Raw genomic sequence first — 24,473 nt, 5'->3', positions numbered from 1 at the left:
CATTGACAAAGTATAAAGTAAATTCTCACTTGGGTCTTGGTTTCCATTTCCTCCTCCCTGTTTCAAGTCAGGGTCTTACCTTCGCTCAAACTCATCTGGAAGTCATCAAGTACCCAGGGCTAGCCTCAAACTCACAGTAACCCTCCTGCCTCAGCCTCCCAATTGCTGTGGTTACAGGTGTGAGCCATTATGTCTGGCTTGCATTTCCCTTTGAACATCTCTACAAATGTTTGTTTTTGTTGTTGTTATTAGTTTATTTTCAATGTGTATTAGCTCCTTTATAAAATTTCTGTGCATTTTTTGGCCTATATCTCTATTAGGCTATTGATCTACTTGTTTTCTTATTAACTCGAAGGAGTTCCTTATAAACATTAATAACAACATTTTCTACTACACATGTTAGAAATATTTATTCTGAATGTCTTTGACTCTTCATTTTTGAAAGGTCTTTTGATAAGTACCCACTCTTTGTTTCAGTGTAGTTGAATTTACCAATCTTCTCTTTTATTGCCAATACATTTTACTGTATTAACAAACCCTCAATCAGAATTATATTCATCAACAGGGCCCTAAAAATTTTGAAGTTTTACCTCTGACATGCAAGTCCTTAATCCAGTGAGAAATGATCTTCAAATTTGTTAAGCATTAAGAGGTTGTATCACTCTTGGTTTTTTAAAATAATTGTTCCTGCCCTCCTTGCCTTTGGTAGGAAGAGTGACAGCCCAAGCAGAAAGCCTCTTGATTTGGATTTTCCTTTAGAGTGGGTAGAGAGAAACCATGTCACCCACTGCTGAGAACACAAATCTGCACTACTGCCCAGAGATTTGCCAACAGATTGTGGGAATGGGAAGAGTATTCAGAGTGATAGAATATTCGACTAGCCTCCAGAGATATTTCATGTCCACCTTCAGTTGTTTTCATCATTAAGTTTCTCATCTGACTAGTCATAGAATCACACTCATTTACTTTCACCTCTACAGGAAAATAATTTATTATACTGGAATAAGAATTTGCATATTTACCACAAATAAGACCAAAGATCATAAGCCTAGTTTAAATTAGCATTGCAGATAAAGGTTTTGAACCTGACTTCATAAAAACTTTTATTGGCTTATAAAACATTTTCCTCTCTTCTCTCTCTGTCATTCTCTCTCTCATAAAAAAGAAAGAAAGAAAAGGGGCTGGAGAGGTGGCTTAGCAGTTAAGACACTTGCCTGAAAAGCCTAAGGACACAGGTTCAATTCCCCAGTGCCCACATTAGCCAGATGCACAAGGTGGCACAAGCGTCTGGAGTTCCTTTGCAATGGATGGAGGCCCTGACATGTCCATTCTCTCTCTCTCTCTCTCTCTCTCTCTCGTCTTTCTTTCTCTCTCTCTTTCTGTCAAAGAAATAAATAAAAAATAAAACAAAAAGGAACAAAAGGCTGGAGAGATTGCTTAGTGGGTAAGGTGCTTGCCTGTGAAGCCTAAGGACCCAAGATTCAATGCCCCAGAACTCACGTAAGTTAGGTGTACAAGGTAATACATGCACACACGTAGCACATGCACACAAAGTGGTGCACACATCTGGAGTTTGTTTGCAGTGGCTAAGGCTCTGGCACACCAATTCTCTCTCTCTCATAAAAAATTGTTTTAAGAAGGGGAACAAAAGAAAAAAGCATTTGTCTCTTTGGTCCATGCATAGCACGGATGTACAGGTGGCAGGGGTCCTTAATGGCACAGAGAAGACTGGTGGGTTTTATTTTTCCTTTTCTTAATTTTAAAAATGTTGCCTTCAGTTTAACTTAGTTAAGCCTAATTCAATTCATTTTAGACCGAATGAACCTACCAAGGAGAATAAACACACTGATGGAGTTGGACACAGTAATTGTTTTCAGCAACAACAGTAAGGACAAACAAAAACTGAATTGGAAATTATGAATTGAAATCTAATTCTCAGGTTTTTCGATAACAGGAAAACAAGAAATAAAAAAAATAACAAATAGGCAATGTTTCAATTTTAGACAATTAATGCCAAATCCAGAATGCGAAAGCCCTTGGTACAATTTAAATACATGATCATATTCTTAAATATTTTGTCTACTAATAAAAGTGAAAAGTATCATTTTATTTATAAAATGTTATGATTACAAACACATAAAGAAACTGACAGAAATCTGACAGTTTTAAATTTTTCATAAGTTCCTTCATCTTCTCCTACTGTTCTGATGTTCTTCCCTAGTGAAATGTTCCCGGCGGTCCCTTTTAGTGTGCTTGCTTTCTCACCATAGGTCCTTTGTCATAGGCCGAAGGATACTTTTTTTGAAAAAAATATTTTATTTATTTATTTGAGAGCGACAGAGACAGAGAGAAAGACAGATAGAGGGAGAGAGAGAATGGGTGCGCCAGGGCTTCCAGCCACTGCAAACGAACTCCAGACGCGTGCGCCCCCTTGTGCATCTGGCTAACGTGGGACCTGGGGAACCGTGCCTTGAACCAGGGTCCTTAGGCTTCACAGGCAAGCGCTTAACTGCTAAGCCATCTCTCCAGCCCCAAAGGATACTTTTTAAAGGGTAGGATTTGAGTTACAGCCTTTGAGAACCTACTTAGTGTCTCAAGGATGATATCCAAGCGGTAAGTCATAGAATACACACTCAGTGTTGGCGTAAGTTGTTGATGGCTTGATTCCATTTATGTGCAAAAGCAAACAGTGGAGCAGAGACAGTGATACACATTTATAGGTAGGGGCAGGGAGAACATACATAAAATTTAATTTCTATTTTGTTAGAAAATCTTATATAGTAATAGTCCTAGTAGCAATCTAAATGAAGGCTTAATTAAAGCCAGCTAAAACTAGTCAAGTGTTGGAATTGACTAAAACTCTAAAACTGAAGGGAACATTCTCTTTGAATTAGTCACTGGAGTACATATTCCTGTTTTTGTTTTATGTTTAAAGATGTGTACTCACAACTTTTTTCTTATATAAATCTGGGAGCTATCCAAACTCTTTGGGGTCCAGATCAAAGAGTTCTTGGCTTCTTGCTTTGCCTATGACATGACTGTAATGAGTTTTGAACAAATCCTTCTATTTTGCATCTGTTTTTATTAATATAGTAACTAGGGGTTGCCACCACATTTTACAAGGCTTTATTAAAATAAAAATAGTTCCGTATGATTAAATATGGTGTGATGTGTTTACCAGCACAATTCTTCATTTCTCCTTGAATTAACCATAAGGTATACGGGTGTTGGCCTGCCACCGTTCTTGGCTTAGATTTTTAAAGCAAAGAATTACAGAAATAACTCAGCAAACAAAAGTCCCACATGTTTAATTGTATGCTTTAAAGGCAGAAGTGAAGGGGAAGAGTAAAATTTGATCTTTTCTGTCCTAAGTCTCACCTGCATAGCCTCAAGAATACAAAAATTCAAAACTTACATTGAGGATTCAACATGAAAGTGCTAAAGCATATTTTCCAGTGTGTTCTAAGTGAGCAAATGAATAGCTTTTTCTCTTTCCTTCTGTGACCCACTATTTATTTATTTATTACCTATCTATTTATTATTTATTTCCAGTCCTGAGAATGAAACACAGGGCCTCACACAAGAATCTAACTGCTGAGCTCCATCCCCAGTCTCTCTTTCCCACTTTTGATTCTTAGGAAGCTCTAGTCTGCAGGGAGGATCTGCAGGCTCTCAGCTGGCCATGGTGCCACAGCCTCTCTCACAGGGCTGTCACTCCTGGTGTCCTGTAGGGTTGGTGAAGCCTGATTCCATCAGAGTCAGCTTAGGGACAGTTCCCACCATTCAACTGGTTTGTGTTTGGTTCCTGGCAACTGTTCAGAAGACTTAGCGAGGCGGTAGGTGAAAAGGAAGGGCATAAAGCAGCAAATGGGATGGTGGAGAGTCACTAATGACCATTTTTCTTGTCCTGTTCAGTGGCAAGTGATTGTTCATTGTTGGCTGCCTCTTTCATTGAGTACTTTTATGACCTGTCCTTTGGATTTATTATCTGGACCCCAAAGGAATACACAGTCAATGTCTTTTCAGAGAATTTGCCTACTTTCTTCTGTGAATCTAAGAAGTGATGTTCTTACAGCTTCCAAAGTTGCTTTCCAAAGGCTGTAATTCTTTTGGGTTGTGTTTTTTTGTTGTTGTTGTTTTTTTAGGGTATATGAGAGTAGGGAGGGGCTCCATTTGCAGGATGATATGAAAGAGAAGAGTTTAGATAAGGTAAGCCTTGTCTTGGCCATTTAGGGAATTCAGGAGAAAATATAAACATGTAAACTACTGAAAGTGTCCTGAAGTAAACGCATACAGTGCTGAGATACTAGGGCAATAAATGCTTACATATTAAGCATTATGTCACCTATAGAGAAAATAAAACAAAAGGACAATGGCATGAATTTCTGAGCTACCCCAAAATTTCATGTTTTATTTGATTTCTTTTGTCAGTCTCTTCAGGAAAAACTACAAACATAATTTTACTTGTCTTAGAAACTTTTTATTTAGTTTCTGTGTGCACCAAAAAAAAAAAAAAAAAAAAAATCTAGGACATAAGGAAGCCTTAAGGGGTAGAAGTATTGTTGCACTTTTTCTTGCTTTTCTTTTTTTTTTTTTTAAGTGGACTTTGTGACAACTAAGGTTGGGCTAAAAATAGCATCACACGTTCTGTGTGCACAGAGCACAATGACAGAAGGTGGCCCGGAGGAACAAAGCTTAGTCTCAATTTATGTTTCTCAATTAGGGGTGTCCAAGGCCCAGCGTTGGCTCAGCCCCTTCCATCCATCTTTCCTGCACCTCCAGCCTCAATCTCTACTTATTCTGCAATCTCACAGCCCTTATTGGCTCCAGATCTCCTACTGTGTGTCCTAAACAGGCCCACTAAGTGCCTTGAGGCTTTAGTTCAGGGTGCTCAGAAATATTTTATTTGTGTTGCTTGGAAACCAAAGCTAGGACAGAACTTGATGTGCCCATGATGTATGAAGAGAACTCTAAGGAGCAATTTGTGGGGTGGTGAGTGACGCAAGAGAGGAAAGGGGCAGGACATGACTTCCAGCAGATACTTTCAAGCTCTGAGCCTAAACTATACTCTGGGAGTTGGAGAGATGGTTTTAGTGGTTAAGGTGCTTGCCTGTGAAGCCTGAAGACTCAGGTTCAATACTCCAGTACACAGGTAAGCAAGATGCACAAGTTGGTGCAAACATCTGGAGTTCATTTGCAGTGGCTAGAAGCACTGGTGCACTCATACACACACACACTCTCTCTCTCTCTCTCTCTCTCTTTCTCTCTCCCTCCCTTTCTCTCTCATAAATAAGTTAACAATAATAAACTCTACTCTGTTTGGCCTGAGGAAGCAAGCAGTACTGATCTAGGTTTTCCTGGGGTCTCCTGACTTCTGAAGGTATCTAACTCTGAATGGGGGCTTCCCCTGGGTAAAGGCAATCCTCTGGACACAGTGGGCAGGGTTGAGCCATCAGCCACAACATCTGTAGAAACTGAAGGTATAAGCACACCAACCAACAGGAAAAGGACGCCAAAATCATCTGACAGACTACGACAACATTTGCCTCAGATTGGCATGAGGGTTGTCATGTTTCCAGAATGGGAGGAACATTTGGAGCACAAAAAAATTGACTTACCAAGCAAGGCTGGAACAGTCTGTACTTTGAGGGGAAGGTGTACTTGGCAGAAACCTGCCATAGAGGGACGTGTGTGTTAAACTAAGAAAAAGAGTTTGCCAGAATGCACTGATGACGGCACAATATTGGACAGTCATGCTAGCAGTCACAATAACTAATGCTCATTTAGTGCAGTGCTTCCTGCTTTCAAGACCCTACGTTTTATTAAACACACGTTCTTAAACCTCACAGTAACTTGACAAGATATTACTATTCTATTCTCAGTTTACAGATGAGGCAATTAATGTAGAGAAAACTTTCTTATTTGCTATGGCTGCACGCCAAACATGCGAGAGATGCGTGTCGAATGGAGCTGGTCTGCTCTGAGTCTCTGTGTTCGAGAACTTCCCTGGACCCCCGTTGCTTCCCCACTCCAGAATTCAGCTATCATTGCCAGGGAAGTGTGGATAGCTTGGGGGTTACTTTCCTATGGCTGCTGTAACAAGTACCACAAACTCAGTAGCATAAAACAAAACAAATTTATTATCTTGGAGTTCTGGAAGTCAGATTTTTATTGCATTCCATTGGACTAATCTCAAGCCAATTCACTTATTTATTTATTTATTCATTCACTTAATCAATATTTACTTGTCACATGCCATAGGCACTTACATGAGAAAGAAATCATCTCCTATTATTGTCTTTGAGCCACTTTGCATTTGTAGGTCAGTGGGAGCTGGGCTACCTGTATAATACAAATAAGTTTGAGAATGTAGTTTTATTTATTTATTTGAGAGAGATAGACAGAGGGAGGGAGAGAGAGAATGGTCACACCAGAGCCTCCAGCCACTGCAAATGAACTCCCATTCACACGCTACCTTGTACATCTGGATTTCGTGGGTCCTGGGGAATTGAACCTGTGTCCTTTGGCTTTTGCAGCCAAGCACTTTAACCTCTAAGCCATCTCTCCAGCCCAACAATGCAATTTTAAATATAAGACAACTCCTCAAAGAAAACACTTCAGAAGATTTCTTACCATATAACATCTTTACTTTCTAAAACACATAACAGAATTTAACATGTTAATGATTTTTAGGTTTACAGTTCAATAGGGTTAAGTGTATTAATATTCATGTATAACCAATATCTTACACTTTTCATCTTACAAAAGTGAAATGCTATAACCATTAAAAACCAACTGACGAGGCTGGAGAGATGGCTCAGCAGTTAAGGAACTACCCTGAAAAACAATCTGGGTTCACTTCCCCAGTACCTATGTAAAGCCAGATGCACAAAGTGGTACATGCATTTGGAGTTCATTTGCAGTGGCTAGAGGCCCTGGCAGGCCCATATTCATTCTCTCTCCACTTGTTTCCTCTGTGTTTCCCTGATTGCAAATAAACCAAGGAAATAAGTAAAAAAATATTTTTAAACATCAACTTATCACCCCCCTTCCTTTAGCCCCTGACAACCCTACTTTTGTCTCAGTCTTCATGACTGTAACTACTGTAGCTACCTCAGATAAATAAAATTTGTTTTGTTTTTTTAAGACTTATTTCCCTTTAGTACACTGTTCCCAAAATTTGTCCATGTTGTAGCATGGATGTCAGAACGTCTTCCTTTTTAAGGCCAAACACTGTTCCATCCTTTGCACATGCCACAACTATTCTATCCTTCATCCATGGATAGACCTTTGGTCTGTTCATCTGTATTCCTTTCAGCATCTGGCAGCCCTCACTAGATGACCAGAGCGCAAAAGGTAACATTTTAGTTTATTCCTCTGTTTCTCCACATCTTACCCTCTCTTCCTATCATTTGTGTTTGTATTTTGAAATGACACATTCATGTATTTAGAGGCTAGTTGATTCAACACAGGAACTGATGCAAAGTGAGGTTTAACAAAAGTGCTTAAGAACTCACTAGTATATTTCCCCCATGTTTTGGTGTGCCATTTAAAAACTCAATCTATAAAAAATCAATTGAAAATATGAATAATGAAAGTCATCACAATAAGATATAAAACCTGAAGTTGACATCAAATACCCAAAATTATATTCATTAATCTGAAAATTTTTATTTACTTCATGCTGAAGAACAGAATGGAATTTTATAGCTGTATTATGATTACACATAGCTTTTTGGTCTATTATCTCAAAGAGAAGCCCTATAATTTATACCTCCTATCTTTAAAAAAGATGTTTTTCAGTTTTATATTAAAATAGAAAATGAATGTTTCAAAAACCAATTTAGGTCAGAAGTAAGAGTTGTTTTATCAACTCAACAATTAAGAAAGTTTGGATTTTTGAGGGATTCTTTTAAGTGAACAAAAATGATGTTTGGATTATTATTTATATAAATGGTAGTATAAATCACATGACATCACTATTAAAGAATAATACATGAGCATTTAAAATAACAGAGCACATCATTATTTTCTCACCTGAAAACAGCTCCAGAAATGCTATATGTTAAATAAAAAGCAAGACACAGATTAATACCTGTTGATTGCCAACTAATGGCAAGGGAACAATAGGATTTGATGAGGTATAACTCATGTAAAGTTTGCTTTGAACACATCTCAATAATTGTTAGCTATTTGGCTAGAAGACTTCTTATAAAATAGTAAGATAAGCAGAACAACCTCCATGAATGAAGGCCAAAGTCACAGTTCTCCCTCTCCTGTAACCATTACCAGGCATGGAGAAACCACGGACTTGGTATTAACCACTCTCTTCAGATTGCTGGGACCCTGACCTATAAGACACCCATTCCTTCCTGTCTCACTTCCCCATCTACTCAAGATGTTTCATGTGGTCCTCACACAAACCTTCCATCTCTGGGCAGAAGATAAAATATCTATCTTTGTCCCACCTCTGTAATATTCTGATGGAATTACAGCCCTAGCTGTCTTTGTCAGGATTCTTCTTTTCACAGAGCTACCTCTCCTCACGGAGCCAATGCACAGGAGATCCTCTCTTCTAATGGCAGCATAGGTAGACCTCTGCCACCCCCCTTCTAGTCTAGAGTTCAGGTAAGATGGGGTATCATCACCCAGGGTTCTGAAATCCTGTAATTTGCCTTAGAAATCAAAGCCACACTTGTTTTCAACTGTGGTCTGAGGAAAGTTACTCATGTTTTCCAAATTCTTCATTTGTAAAGTGAAAATAATAAGTACTATACTTGTTTTATTTTTTGTGGCAAGTCGAACAGACAGACTGGCCTTTTTGATGCAAGAGAGCAAGAGTGACAGCGAGCAAGAGTGAGAGGGAAAGGTAAGAGAGAAAGTGTGATGGAGAATTGTGCACCAGGGCCTGCAGCCAATGTAACTGAACTCTAGATGCATGTGCCACCTTATGTGCATGTGCGAACTTGTGTGTCAGCCTTATGTGGGATCTGGAGGGTAGAACATGGGTCCTTCAGCTTCGTAGACAAGTACCTTAACTACTAAGCCATCTCTCCATCTCTGTACTATTATTTTTTAAAAAAAATATGTTTTATTTATTTGAGAAAGAGGGGGAGAGAGAGAGAGAGAGAGAATGGGAATGTTAGGGCTTCTAGTCACTACAAACAAACTCCAAATGCATGCACCTTCTTGTGCATCTGGCTTATGTGGATCCTAGGGAATCGAACTAAGGTCCTTTGGCTGTGCAGGCAAATGCCTTAACAGCTAAGTCATCTTTCCAGCCCCAGCCCTGTACTCTTCTTTTAAGAGGCAATTGTAAGGATTGAGATAATGTAGGTACATAGGGTACACTCACCATAAATTAGTTGATAGGGTATCTAGACAGGGAGTTCACGCCCATGCCTCTTTCTTTGCTAACCTCCACTCCTTACAGCGGTGAACTCCTAAAACATGGCACTGTGTCTCTAACTTGAAATCTCTTCCTGTAGCTAAGGAAACTTGATTCCAAGGCTTCCCAAGCACTTTTTGTCCTCTTTGAAAGACTGTGTTGGACAACATAACAAGCCGTATAACAGAATCTAATATATGTTCCCCCAAAGAGATCCAAGGCACATCAGAATGACGAGAAAGCCAAGTGCCTAGCATGAAACGAGTAATCTTATCATACCCACTAGGACCTAGAAAACATTACAGAGGATGTGTCAGATTAAATATGAGTGCTGGGCTGGAGAGATTGCTTAGTGGTTAACAGTGCTTGCTTGTAAAAGCCTGATGATCTGATGGTCTATGTTTAATCCCCCAGAATCCATGTAAAGACAGATGTATAAAGTAGTGCATGTGTCTGGAGTTTGTTTGCAGTGGTAAGAGGCCCTGGTGCACCCATACACTCTCTCTCTCTCTCTCTCTCTCTCTCTCTTTCAATCTATCTTGCTCTCTCTCTCTCTCTCTCTCTCTCTCTCTCTCTCTCTCTCTCTCTCTCACACACACACACACACACACACACACACACAAATAAATATTAAAAACAATTTAAATATGAGTGCTGTTCTCACCGCTAGCCTAAGAATCTTGCCAGGGAGACAGTGGTAAACACTGAAGAAACTAAAAACTCATTAAAGCAGAAAATAAAAGACTGTTGAGATCTCCACATTAAAGTAGACTTTTAACATGCCCTGTAAGGCTCAGTAAACACTGGAGAAAGGGGATAGAAAGAAGTCAGGACACAGGGTAGGAAGAAAGGAACTGACTGGTGCATTCATGACTGCTCAGTAACTGCCAATTCCCCCACTGAAGAGGGACCTCAGTGGAATTAAGGTGAGGGAAAGAGGACATAAAAGGATAGCCTGATTGGAATGTGACCAATTTACAGTATTTTCATATATTAAGGTTCCCAATAAAATCATATATATATGATGATTCTGGGTTGGGGAAATGGCTTAGTGGTTAAGGAGTTTGCCTGCAAAGCCTAAGGACCCTGGTTTGATTCCCCAGGACCCATGTAATCCAGATGTACAAGGGGGCACATGTGTCTGGAGTTTGTTTTTAGTGGCTAGTGGCTCTGGCGTGCCCATTCTCTCTTTCTTTCTATCTGCCTCTTCCTCTCTCCCTCTCTCTCTCTCAAATAAATAAATAAAGTATATAAAAGAAAGATAATTCCTCAGAGCTCAACACACATGGCAGTGTCATATACTCACAATGTGATCTTAGGCACACTGACTAACTCCAATAAGCCTGGCTTGCCTGATCTGCATATGTAATCAGGAAAATTTTCTTACATCATAAAGGTTATGATGAGAATTAAGTATAATTTTTATGTGCAAAAACTATAGCAAGGTACCTGGCATAAAATAAGTGTGGGTAAATGTTAATGGATGGTATCATCATCATCATCACCACCCTCTTTCTCCACATCTGAATACTGGAAAAATCTGTCTCTAAGGCTTCGTGTGTAGTACCCTTTGCCTAACTGTTAGCAGAGCATTTCTGGCAGGAGATTCTGGGCCACTGTGGGTCAGCAGTGACATCAGGACATAGGAAAGGGTGTTCTGGTACAACCAGAGTCTGTGACTATCCTCTGAGCCTCAGATCTGGGGCAGGTTCTCATTCATTCAGAGAGGCCACTCTCATTAACGTGGGTTGCTGGAGCCCACGTAAACATGTGAATGCCTAGTATGTTCCATGTTCACAAACACTCAAGATCTTCTGTCAGTGATTTCCGCTTGCGAAGGTTTGTGTATTTCTATGTTTACATATTACGAGGCTCTCACATGTAGGGAAGAGAGTACAAGATTTGACTCATAAAATACAGACTTTCATCACAACGCTGCCTTGGCTGTCCCTCTTAAGTTTCTGGTCACACTCTGTCATCTATAAAATAGAAGTGATGATACTGGCCCTTCATCTCTCCCAGACCCATTTCAGGATTAAAAGAAGGAAACACATTCCAAAACAAAGAGAACTCTACACACTTAAGTGGATGGTATTACTGCTTGAAGAATTCCCTTTAAATTGGCCACTTCCTTAAACAGATCAGCGAGGAACAGCGGAGAAAAGGGAGTTGGTTTATCTGTTGCTCATCGGTGTACATATTTAGAGCATTAAAAAACAACTTACGCAGGTGGTAGTGCCCTAAAATGTGAGGTGGGGAGACACCAAGTGTATTGGAGTGCATGGAGATATAGAGATGCTTTCTAGGCAGTGACAGGCATTGCAAAGAGGCCTCATCTGTGCAATGATGTAGCACTTTAGTACAGATGCTAAATGGGAACATCAGTTAAAGATGTTCTGAATTTGGTGTTTTAATAAAGCAGAAGACAGCTGGCCTCTGTTAACAGACAGGAGGATATGACTGGGTGGGTGGAGGACTTTGATCTTTGAAGACATTTACAGAGAGGGATGAGAAAGGAAGGCACATAAGGAGAACCAATGTTAAGGAAATAAATCTCAGTTAACAAGAATCCAGGTCACGATACAGAATCCAAGTCCACTTCCTTGTTCTTGCCAGGCAAATGGCTCTAAACAGTACCATTAAAGTACTGTATTAAGTTGTGTTCACATTTGGATTGCCAGGGCAGAAAATGGTTATGTAGCATGTTGCTCTGCCCACGTTGATCTATTCAATTTTGAGCAGGGATAGGTTCACTTTAATTTACAGATTTCTAATATTATAACTTAATCTGATCATAGGGTGATGTGATCAGAATTAAGGTCTGGTTGCTTGTTCCATGATAAGAAAAATAAATCAAGTAATAAGATGTTGACACATGGGCTGGAGAGATGGCTTAGCGGTTAAGCGCTTGCCTGTGAAGCCTAAGGACCCCGGTTCGAGGCTCGGTTCCCCAGGTCCCACGTTAGCCAGATGCACAAGGGGGCGCACGCGTCTGGAGTTCGTTTGCAGAGGCTGGAGGCCCTGGCGCGCCCATTCTCTCTCTCTCCCTCTATCTGTCTTTCTCTCTGTCTGTCGCTCTCAAATAAATAAATAAATAATTTTTAAAAAAAAAGATGTTGACACAAGGAGCTGGAGAGATGGCTCATTGGTTAAAGGCACCTTCTCACAAAACATTATGGTGCAGGTTTGGTTCCCTAGCACCCACGTAAAGCTAGATGCACAAGCAGGCACAGGCAGCTCTGGTGCACCCATACAGTTGCTCTGTGCCTCTCCCCCCCACACCACTTTCCCTCTCTCTCTCTCTTTCTCAAGTAAAATTATATTTTGTCAAAGGACTGGAGAAGCCTGGTATGGTGCACATATTTTTAATTCCAGCACTCAGGAGGCAGAGGTAGGAGGATCACTGTGAGTTTGAGGCCACTCTGAGACTACATAGTGAATTTCAGGTCAGCCTGGGCTACGGCAGGACCCTACCTCTAAAAATAAAAATAAAAAAAGAAAGGTGGGGTAGAGAGATGGCTCAGTAGTTAAAGGCACTTACTTGCAAATCCTGATGGTCTAAGTTCAATTCTCCAGTACCCATGTCAAGCCAGATGCACAAAACGGCACACATGTCTAGAATTCGTTTATAATGGCAGGAGGCCCTGGCATGCTCATTCTCTCTCTCTCTCTCTCTCTCTCTCTCTCTCTCTCTCTCTCTCTCTCTCTCCATCTATCTATCTATCTCAAATAAATAATTTTTGAAAAAATATGTTGACTCGAGGAAGATGAGCTGATGTGAAATGAAGTGGAATCTTTTCTGGGCAGAATGTCTTCTCAAGTGGCTTCTGAGGGAGGTAGGCGGCTGCTCTAGTGGTGAGCACCTGTCTGCAGCAGGAGGCTGGCTGATGATCACCTAGTCCTGAGGAGTGTTCAGTTTTCTCCAGTCTCAAAAGTAAAGATCATTATTTCTCTGGGTGACTCCTCTACTGATCAGCTACATATTATAATATGGGCAGACAAGAGGTGAGCTAGCTGCCCTGAGAGCCCTTTGATGAACTACCCATTGATGGTTAAGCTCCTGGTAATGAAGAACATCTCTCTATTAGTACACACAACAAACACCCCACAATAAAGCTAAACGTCCTCTAACCCTAAACTAGAAACTCATAGATGTACAAAACACCCCCAGCATGTGTTTTCAATGAGATTTGCATTGGGGGAAATGAGAAGAGCTAGACTCACATAGATTTTAATTCCTCTGTAGTGCTCAAATCAGGGCTGTACTATACAGACCTTTCCCAGCTAAGCATTGAAGAGCTGGCAGCGAGAACATGATGATTACTGCCCAGCATGTGATTCCTCTAGGAAGCTTTGCTCTCATGATCTCCTATAGTTTTGGCAGAGGCATTATCAGAACTAGATGACACTTCGGGTCTCCTACTTCAGCCTACTCCCTCCCTCCCCCTTTCTCTAGTATTGTGGTGGTTTGAGTCAGGGGTCTCCCATAAACTTAAGTATTCTGAATGCTAGTCTCCCCAGCTGCTGGCAATTGGAAATTAATACCTCCTGGAGGTGGTGTAATGTTGGGGATAGACATATGGGTGTTATAGCCAATTTCCCCTTGCCAGTGTTTGCCACACCCTCCTGTTCCTGTTGTCCACCTTATGTTGGCCAGGGGTGATGTCTACCTTCTGCTCATGCCATCTTTTTCCCCTGCCATCATGGAGCTTCCCCTCAAGTTGGTAAGCCAAACTAAACTCTTATTTCCCCCAAAAGCTGCTCTTGGTTGGATGATTTCTGTCAGCAATGCAAACCCAACTGCAACAGGTATTAAACCATCTCCCTGATTAATCTGCTTCCTCTAGCCTTACCCTCTTCAGTCATTGCCCCCAATAAATCCATCACACTTCCGAATATACCTGGACGTCTGCTCTCGATGAATCTGACCTAACACATTCCCTAAACGGCTTTATTGGGAAGGCTAAATGTGTTTATTCATGGGATGTGTTTGGCATGGTGATGGACTCACAGCAGAAGCTCACTACAAAGTAGCTGCTGAAGTTCTGAGAACGAGGACGGTTGTAGACTCACACTATGAGCTTTGAAGAGTTACATAGCTACGGGAGTCAAGGCAGTTTGGGTGTTGGTGACGGGAAATAGACACAGATCAATGGAGCTTAACGGAGTTCCAAAGTAGCCCCCCACTATGGCCATACCACCCTAAACATGTTCAATCTTGTCTGATCTCCGAAGCTAAGCAGGCTCAGGCTTGGTTAATACTTGGATGGGGTAAGTAGGCCCACATAAATATAGTTGATTTTTGACAAAGGTGCAAAGACACTTTAGTGAAAAAGTTCTTTAAATAAGTAGTGAAGTGGTGTTGGAACAAATGGCCAATAAATATTTGAAGAAACAGGTCTAACGCCTTTAGCCATCAGGGAAACATAACTTAAAATTGCATTTTAAAAAACTATGTTGAGGGGGTGGAGAGATGGCTTAGCGGTTAACCACTTGCCTATGAAGCCTAAGGACCCCAGTTTCGAGACTCGGTTCCCCAGGTCCCACATTAGCCAGATGCACAAGGGGGCGCACGCACCTGGAGTTCGTTTGCAGAGGCTGAAGGCCCTGGTGCGCCCATTCTCTCTCTCCCTCAATCTGTCTTTCTCTCTGTGTCTGTCGCTCTCAAATAAATAAATAAATAAAAATTAAAAAAAAAAAAACTATGTTGAGGCCATCTCACCTAAAGCAGAATGGCTATCATCAAAGAAAATAAATGACAACAAATGCTGGCCAGGTTGTGGGCATAGAGGAACCAAACACACAGTGCTGGTGGGAATGTAAACTGGTGTAGCCATTATAGCAATCAATGTGGAGTTTCTCAAAAAACTAAAAAGAGGGCTGGAGAGATGGCTTAGCGGTTAAGTGCTTGCCTGTGAAGCCTAAGGACCCCGCTTCGAGGCTCAGTTCCCCAGGTCCCACGTTAGCCAGATGCACAAGGGGGCGCACGTGTCTGGAGTTCGTTTGCAGAGGCTGGAAGCCCTGGCACACCCATTCTCTCTCTCTCCCTCTATCTGTCTTTCTCTCTGTGTCTGTCACTCTCAAATAAAAATAAAAATAAAAATAAACTAAAAAGAGAACTACCAAATGATCTAGCTGTATAACTTCTCTAAATGTACATGAAGTAACCTAAATCAGTATATCACAGACACATTGCACATTCATGTTCTTCATGGTACTGCCCATAATAGCCACAGTATGGGGCTAGCCTAGAGATTCATCAGCAGATGACTGGCTCACAAATGTAGTAATATATATATATATATATATATATATATATATATATATATATATATATAAAACCAACAGTAAAATTATGTTTTCTTGAGGAAAATGGAAGAAACTGTATATCATCATGTTAAGTGAAATAAGCCAGGATCAGAAAGACAGTTTTCTTACATGTGGGATCTATGTAGATAGATAATTTATGACAGAATTATTGAAACATAATTTACATACCAGACAATTCTTCCAGTTAAATGCAGATCAATATATTTTAGTTTATTCACAAAGTCATGTAACCATCATCACTATAATCAAACCTAGAACACTATCATTATGCCAAAAGACAGATTATACCCCACAGTTGACAGTCCCTAAATGTGCATTCCTTTCCCCCAAATCCTGAGAACCAATAGTCTGCTTGCTGTCCTTAAGGATTTGCCTATTCTGGATGTTTCCTATGAAGGAAACCATGCACCATGCACTGCTTTGTAAACTAACTTTACTCCATTATTGTGGACACTTAAAAACATCTTGACAATTTCACACTTGTACATAATGTATTTTTACCACATTCACCCTTAGTGCCCTACACTTGTCTCCCACACACAACCACTGAACCTCTTCTTCCCAACTAGTCCCTTTCTATTTGATTAAGTCCATCATTTTGTATGCTAGCTAAAAAAAATGATTAAAAGTACATTAAGGGAAAACTAAAAAGACTATACATCAACAAAGAGTAAAATTTTTAAACAGACACCAGAAGAGACAGTCCACTAAAGAGCACAGAGAGATAGCCAAGATGCACATGAAAGGATGACCCCTACATTCACCATTAGGGAAACAGTGAAATCAAAGGGACAGTCCACCGTATATGTAACAGAGTGGTTAAAACGCACAACACTGATAATATTGAGTGTTGATAGGCACGCAGAATAACTAACTCTCACAGGTGATAGCAATATAAACTACCACCGCTTTGACACTGTCATATAAATACAGGCTTGCCACCTAGAAGCCCCTCTCACAAGTATTTGTTCCAAAGAAACTTGTAGTCCCATAAAATTTCATGCACAAATATTTATAGAAGTTCTAGTCGCAATTGCTCTAAACCAAAAATTCAAATATTCTTAGTAAATGAAGACACAGCTGTGGCCTGTGTAGATGTAATGGGATGCTATTCAACAGCAAAGAGAAATACACTATTGCTATATACAAAGACTTACCTGGACCTCAAAGGCAAGATGAGTGGAAAAAGTCAGTCTCAAAAGGTTATGTAAACCACGTATAGTGGCATATGCCTTTAATCCCAGCACTTGGGAGGCAGAGGTAGGAGGATTGATGTAAGTTCCAGGCCAGCCTGAGACTACATAGTGAATTTCAGGTCAGCCTGGACTGGAGTGAGACCCTAATGCAAAACAAAACAAACAAACCAACAAAAAAGAATTAGAGAAAAGGTTATATACTATATGATCCATTGAATGACAATCTATAGAAGGCAAAGCCACAGCGGCAAAGAACTGACTAGCAGCCAAGGAGGTTTAACTATAAGTGCGCTGAATGAGGTTGCTGGAATCATGGGATCATGTAGTGTCCTGCTTATAGGGTTGGTTGCATGAATTGCATAAACATGTTAAAATTCTAGCCTAGTATATTGACGCACACCTACAATCCTCCCGCGCAGGAGGCAGAGGCAGGTTTGTGGGTTCAAGACCAGCCAGGGGTACATAGCAAGACTATGTCTGAAAAAACAAAGCAATACAAAAAACAATCCATGGTACTATGTACTAAAAAGGTTGATTTGCTGTATGATAATTACAGAGTAAAGTTTATAAAAATGATTCAGTGATATTCTGATATCATTCTGTGTTTAAATAACAGTCATCAGGCTGGCATTCCTAGTTTTCACATCGCCCACCCTGCTAAGCTCCCAACCATGCTCATGCCAACCTTCTTTGCTATTGGCATGCGAAGAGCTCATTCATTCCTACAGCCAATCTAGTAAGATTCTGTTCGGAAAATTGGTTCAGCAAAAGATAGCTACGAAGTGCTAAGAAGATTGCAGTCAATTTACTTGCAGCTAGTAATGATGACTGATGACGATGATGCCAATTACGATAATAACATGAAGAAACCGAAGCATCTTCTCAATGGCTCATCTATGGAGGACATGACTAAGAGGTATTAACAACAATCCCCTTGTTAGCATGAGACTTAGAGAGTCATGGCTCGGAACATGATGAAGACTTCCCAGGGGACCCCAGAGTGAGGCATCAGGATGACTTGACAGGACTTGAAGGATGCTTTTCATTTCCTGGGAAGACTACAACTGTGCACCCTAGGGTGGAGCTGTAGAAATAGCTAAGGCTTGACTCACCTTCTTATTGTTTCCTGACTATGCCTGGGCTCCTCACCAACGGTTTGACTGCTTCTGAAAATGGGGTGATGCTGTCCACCAGGGACCCACCAGATGGCCAGTGCCTTGCCTTGGCTGAGGGAAGGAACAAAAGGCTGGAATGGAAACACCTGAGGAGCCAGTTCTGTATGGCAAGTGCAGCCAACTCATGACCTTCCTTCCCTTGCATTGTCACTGATGTTCTTCCTTGCCTTGCTTCTCCCAGGGCTGCCTTGAGTTTGGGGTTCCCACATAAGACTCATAATTCTCTTGTGAAACACACAATTCCACAGACCTCATTCTGGCATTGATTTAAAGCTTATCCCTAGTTTTTAAAGAAAGTTCACCAAGAACACGAAGCGTGACTTTGGGGTATACCGAGAGCTCTGTGGCTGCTGGATTTTGTGATCACTCTCTATGACAGATGCTTGAACTGCCTTCTGTTTTGTCCTAAAGAGAAAGGTTTAATAACAATGTTTATTCAAATCAATAAAAATTAAATAACACTTTCTCTATTGTTTGCTTATTTTTAGGCGGGCTCTCACTATAACCCAGGCTGGACTCCAAAATGTTGAAATTAAAGGTGTGCACCACCACACCTGGCAACGCTGTCTGTTTTTTTAGTTTCTAGATTGGCAAGGAATAAGAATCAACCTTGCCAATGCCCTCAGCCTGCAAATTCATGGCTTAACTGAGCCTAGACCCCAGGACCAGGCCAGGTCTTCTCACTACATACACAAACTCACCTTTCCGTTACTACTGTTCATTCACTATAATTGAATAAAGTTTACTGCCTTCGCGTAACATATTCCATAGGTGATCCATATAGAAAATATATTAGACACCCCAAAAATGCAAACAGGCAAAACTATTAACTGCAGTCTGAGCATCCAGACAAACACTGGGGAATTGTGGGTGTCATTTGTCACAAGATTTTTGTAAGCAGCTTTTGATCCCATTTGGAATAGAAGGAGGGGGCATTATTGCATGCAATAACTTGACTTTGGTTCCACTTAGCATCTGAGCAAGCATAGCCTCCTAACGGTACCTACCTGTTTCCTCACTGCACTGAAGCAAGGCAGCACTCTGACTATTCTTGTCCCAACCGATAGGGTTAGAGCTGTTATCATAAATAAGTCGCTGCCCCACTGCCAGGTTCAAGTCTTTTCTGTTAGAACCGTGGTGCCCTCTCTCTGTCCTTGGCTGTAGAGAGGGAGAGAAGAACAATGCTTGTGCGGAATTTGCAGTTCTGGTTAAGAGCTTGGTGGCTCACAAGCTTCTATCTCCCTGAAGAGCCTCCTGGGATCCACTTCTATGTTTCTTAGAGAGTCCAGGCTGCGCCCGTGCAACTGCCTGGCATGTTTCCAGCAATTTCCCAACACAGAAAGGAGAGAGCCGTCTAATTCTAGTGTTACCATCCTTATTAATGCTGTTTTCTGCTCCAGAATAACACCAGCTGCTGCAGAGTGCAGCTTATTTTCCAAAGCCCTCCTCAATCTTTTCTGAGTCCCCAGAAAGAAAAAAAAAAAAATCCATTTGCTACAATCTTTCAAATCTGCTTCCTATAAAATAATGACAGCAGAGGATTCCAGCTGCTCCACAAAGCCTCAGCACACAGACATTTCCCTTCTGATTTAGACTTGTGCTCCAGACTTAAGAAAAAAAAAAAAATAAAACCATACAAACTTGGCTGCACACCCGAAGACAGCACAGACTAATGTAAAGCTTCCTGAACGTACAAGGTAAAGGACCTCACAAGGCCCAAGCACAGCCCTGTCCTTCGGGAAAGCTTCCTGGAAGTAGGGCTATCTGAGCTGAGCTATGAAGACTGATCATGTGCTGGCTAACCAGGGTGGAATACAGGTGGAGTGGGGCAAATTGACAGATGTGAAAGCAGCCAAGGCACTGTCTGCAGCGAGAAGAGGGGAGAGATGTGCTCCCATTGCTTAAGGGCCATGGAGGGAGATGCAGAGGGATAGTGGGAAGAAATGAGGCTGGGAAGTTGGTGAGAAAACGAGTCCCTGTAAAAGCCCTCCCACCAATCTAGGCCATAAGATGTGATATTCTGATGGGTTTCACTGATGACTGTGATTGCCAGTTTTGCACAAAATTAAAATTCTAATATGCAAACTGAGGAAGAAACAAATGCTTTTAAGCAATTTGCACTGCACAAAATAGATCTCCAAATAGTTCCCATCCTTCAAAATGTTTTAAAGTTTATTTTAGCATATTTGGTACATAGTAATCATACATATTTGTTTACAGAAAATTCCTCCAAATTGAAACATTCCTTCCTGAAGAGAGGAAGGAGGCTCTGGCGATTCAGGAAGTGGGCTGGGGGAGGGGAAACGGAAAAGGCCACAGGACCACACCCCAAGGTTGCAGGAATGATCAACAACTGTTGAAGAACAGAATCTGACCCATGTTGGGTAGCAGCTGAAACATTCCCTCTTCCAGGAAGGAAGCTCAGGAGACTCAGGAAGTCAATAACTCTTGGGGGAAAGCTACAAGACTCCCCCCCCCCAAACCCAAAACAAGTGCTTGGAAAAGAGACTGCCGAACCAGCTGAGCTTGATCCTCATCGCCTTCAGTCAAGAAGCAGATGTTATTCCAATTTTTTAGGTAAGGAATTTGAGGAACAAAGTAGGTGGCTAGAAGAAGCTGATGTGGCTTGAAGAAATTAAAATTGAGGTTCAACCAATTAATCATAAATTAAGAGACTCATAAATTGAGAGACTGCTGAACCAGTGCTGTGGGGCAGTGAGTAAGCTCCAGGGATGCAGCTTCCATGGGTCTTCACCTCTGCTGGGGTGCATTGTCCTGAGATTCAGCTGCCTTTGAGTCATTTATAGCCCTATAAGCAACCCCAAGAACCTCATTGGTTCATCACACTGACCCAGATGGTGTCCTGTTCCATCTGTCCTCCCAGCAAATTTTCTGTCTTGGGTCCCTAAGACAGTGGTCTTCAGCCATGTCTGTGCACTGAAAACACTGGGTTGCTTTGTACAAGTATTCTTGCTTTGGCATTGGCTCTAGAGTGTGAAGTCATTGGTCTGGGGTGGGCCCCAAGAATCAGTATTTCTTCAAAGCTCTCCAGATTATTCCAAGATGAAGCACGACTAATCCTAAAAGGATTATCTGTTGACCCATCTTCCTCCCCTGTTAGACTTAATTATGGTTAGTTATGTGTCCATTTGGCAAGACTGCAGCACCCAGATCAATGGTTAAGCACTAGTTTAGGTGTTACTATGAATGGGATGAACATATCATCAGTAGATTTTGAGGCAGATCACCCTCCAGGATATGAGGGGGAGGTCATCTATTCAACTGGAGGTCTTAAGAGAAAAAGAACAACCTCTCCCTGAGGATGAGGGTATTCAGCCACTAGACCACCTTTAGCCTCAAGCAGTGGGTTTACAGCCTTCAAGCCCACCCTGCAGAGGCTAGACTTGCTAACCTCTACAATTGTGTGGGCCATTCCTTAAAACAAGCCAATCTCATTATCTCTCTACCTATCTCTATATACACATGTATGTATATAAACACATGGAATGACCGCATTGGGACAGTTTTTCTGGGAAACCCTGACTCATCCAGCAGTTGTGGCTTATTCCTCTCCCTTTCCTAGGTCCTGGCACAGTGATTGGGCATACAGACAGTCTGGAATTTCTAATCATAAGGATATCTGATTGCACATAATAGAAGCAAGCTCCACGAGCTTGACTGAGCAGGGAAAAGGGTACAGTAAGGATAGCAAGGCGCCTAGCACAACTGTAGAGCAGGACACTTCTTAGGACTTGTTGAGGGGCTGAGAGTTCACTGAGTGTGGCGCCATCTCTTACCCTTAACTTTTAGCAGCTCAGCTTTGTTCTTCTCTCGCTGTGCTTGAATAACGTTCCCTACCATCGCTCTGCTTTCCCATTGCACAGGCTGAAAATGTTGGCATCCATCTTGATTCTTCTCTTTCTCTTGCCCTCTGTATTTTCATCATTGCTGTGACCAAATACCTGATCAGAAGCAACCCCAGGAAGGAAAGGGTTTATTGTGCCTTATAGTGCCAAGGGGACATTGTCCATCATGGTGGAAGCATGGCAACAGGCGCTGGAGGGCAGGTTGTCACATGCAGCCACAGGTGGAAGGCAGAGAACCACGAATGAATTCTGGAGCTCCAGCAGCTCTCTCCCTTTTATGCTACCCAGGACCCCACCCAGGGAATGGTGCTATTCACACTAAGGAAGAGTCTTCCCACTGCAATTAACCTAATGCAGAGAATCCCACACAGGGATGCTAGGAGGCTAGTTTCTTAGATGATGGTATTTCTTTTTAATCAGTGTAGACCCTCTATATCTATCATTCGTCCATTCCTATCAGCCTGCCTTCAACACATTTCCAAAATCTAAATCCTCCTTGCCATGGTTGGTTTACTAAGCCACTGTCATCTCTTACGTGGAGTATGCCAAGAGCCCATCTGCCCCTCTTGTACCTACTGCTTCATTTACAATACGCATGCTTGATCCTCATCGCCTTCAGTCAAGAAGCAGATGTTACTCCAATTTTTTAGGTCAGGAATTTGAGGAACAAAGTAGGTGGCTAGAAGAAGCTGATGTGGCTTGAAGAAATTAAAATTGAGGTTCAACCAATTAATCATAAATTAAAAATCATAGATTGTTTTCCTTTATACCAAACAATTTACAAACTAAATTTGGACTTTTGTTTCCAAAGAGCCCCTTAATATCACTCCAATATATAAATTAGATCTGAACAGAGTTTCTCAGGTTGGAAAGTGGAATTATTTCTGGAATGCTCTTATTTGTGTTTATTCTGAAGTAATGGCAGAGGGTACTTTACATGTGGACAGTCGCCATGTAGCTGACTTCAGTCTTCTTCAATGATAAGACTCTTAACTTGACTTTATCAAAGAGATACAGGATTAGTCTTAGGCATTGTATGATGGAGTCCTAAATCACTCCCTCTATTCAGCCAATCTCTGCTTTCCTGAAGAGAGGCGCTTAGCAAGGAGGCCAAATGGAAGGTCAGAAAGGCCATGGGCCAGGGTCTTATGCCTACTGGTAATATGATCCCACATTTTATCCTCAGTAACTCATTAGCAAGCTAGATTGCAGTAAAGTTGGTGTGACCTTGGCTACTGGCTGCCACATTGCCATATGAACGGCTTCTCAACAAAATAGTGTTGAAGATTAAACTTGTTAAAAAAAAAAAAAAAGATAACATTTGGGCTGGAGAGATGGCTTAGCAGTTAAGCGCTTGCCTGTGAAGCCTAAGGACCCCGGTTCGAGGCTCAGTTCCCTAGAACACATGTTAGCCAGATGCAGAAGGGGGCGCATGCATCTGGAGTTCGTTTGCAGTGGCTGGAGGTCCTGGAGCTCCCATTCTCTCTCTCTCTCTCTCTCTCTCTCTCTCTCTCTCTCTCTCTGTTTGTCATTCTCAAATAAATAAATAAAACTAAATAACAAGAAAATTTAAAAAAAATAACATTTATACAACCTTGGCTTTTAGATGGCAGGGGTAGAATTTAATCTCCATTAATTCCTGGAGAAAAGCCTTGGTGCTTGCCCTCATCATCTTCTTCCCGTCACATACATTTGGGATCTAACAAGGTATCAGTGTAAAACACTGAATAGCAGCTTCTTAGGAAACAAAGCTATATTGGTCTGTTTCTGTGACCCTTCCCTGGCAATGAAGAGGGAAGAATGGCTGGTCCAGTATCAGGTGGGAGGTAGTGGTGATGAATTAACCACCTCTCACTATTGCACTAGGTCAGACCCCTTGCTGATACAACCTGTTTGATGGTCACAATTTAAAGTTTTCAAATTTTCAGCCTATGCCAGAACTGCATTCTAGGCAATTTGATAATATCAGTTCCCTAATTCCTCTTTCAGGTAACACTGTGTCCACTCCAATTTAGTCTTTCAAAGCATTTATTTTTCTATTTTTCCCAACACAATACGACAAACTACTCCCTACTCCTACAAATACGAAGTAAAGATAAGTTTCTGCTACACAGTTATTTGCTATTTCAAAACGGTTTCAGAGTAACAACCTTACCAACAATCTAATAGACAATGTCAATGTCATACTTGGTTTTTCTATTTTTTTAAGAAGCTAGTCATTATTAGTCAACACTAGAAGTATGTATGTGAAACAGACATGTTCATATATTACAAGTATACATCCAGATTAGTGAAATTAGTATTATAATACCAAGAAACAATTTAAAATATGCATGCATCAAGATACTTTCTACACTAGTTTATGCACATAAAATTTATGCCACATACACATAATTTGGAAATACCATTAAGTTTGAAGATAAAATACAAGTTGTATATGGAGTATAACTATTACTATGGAGCATAAACTAGGACAAAATATGAAAAACATATGGTCTGAAGTAGTTGAATTTCTGGG

The sequence above is a fragment of the Jaculus jaculus genome, chromosome 2 (assembly GCF_020740685.1).
Source record: "Jaculus jaculus isolate mJacJac1 chromosome 2, mJacJac1.mat.Y.cur, whole genome shotgun sequence".
Lineage (NCBI taxonomy): Eukaryota > Metazoa > Chordata > Mammalia > Rodentia > Dipodidae > Jaculus > Jaculus jaculus.
This window is presented reverse-complemented; position numbering follows the sequence as displayed.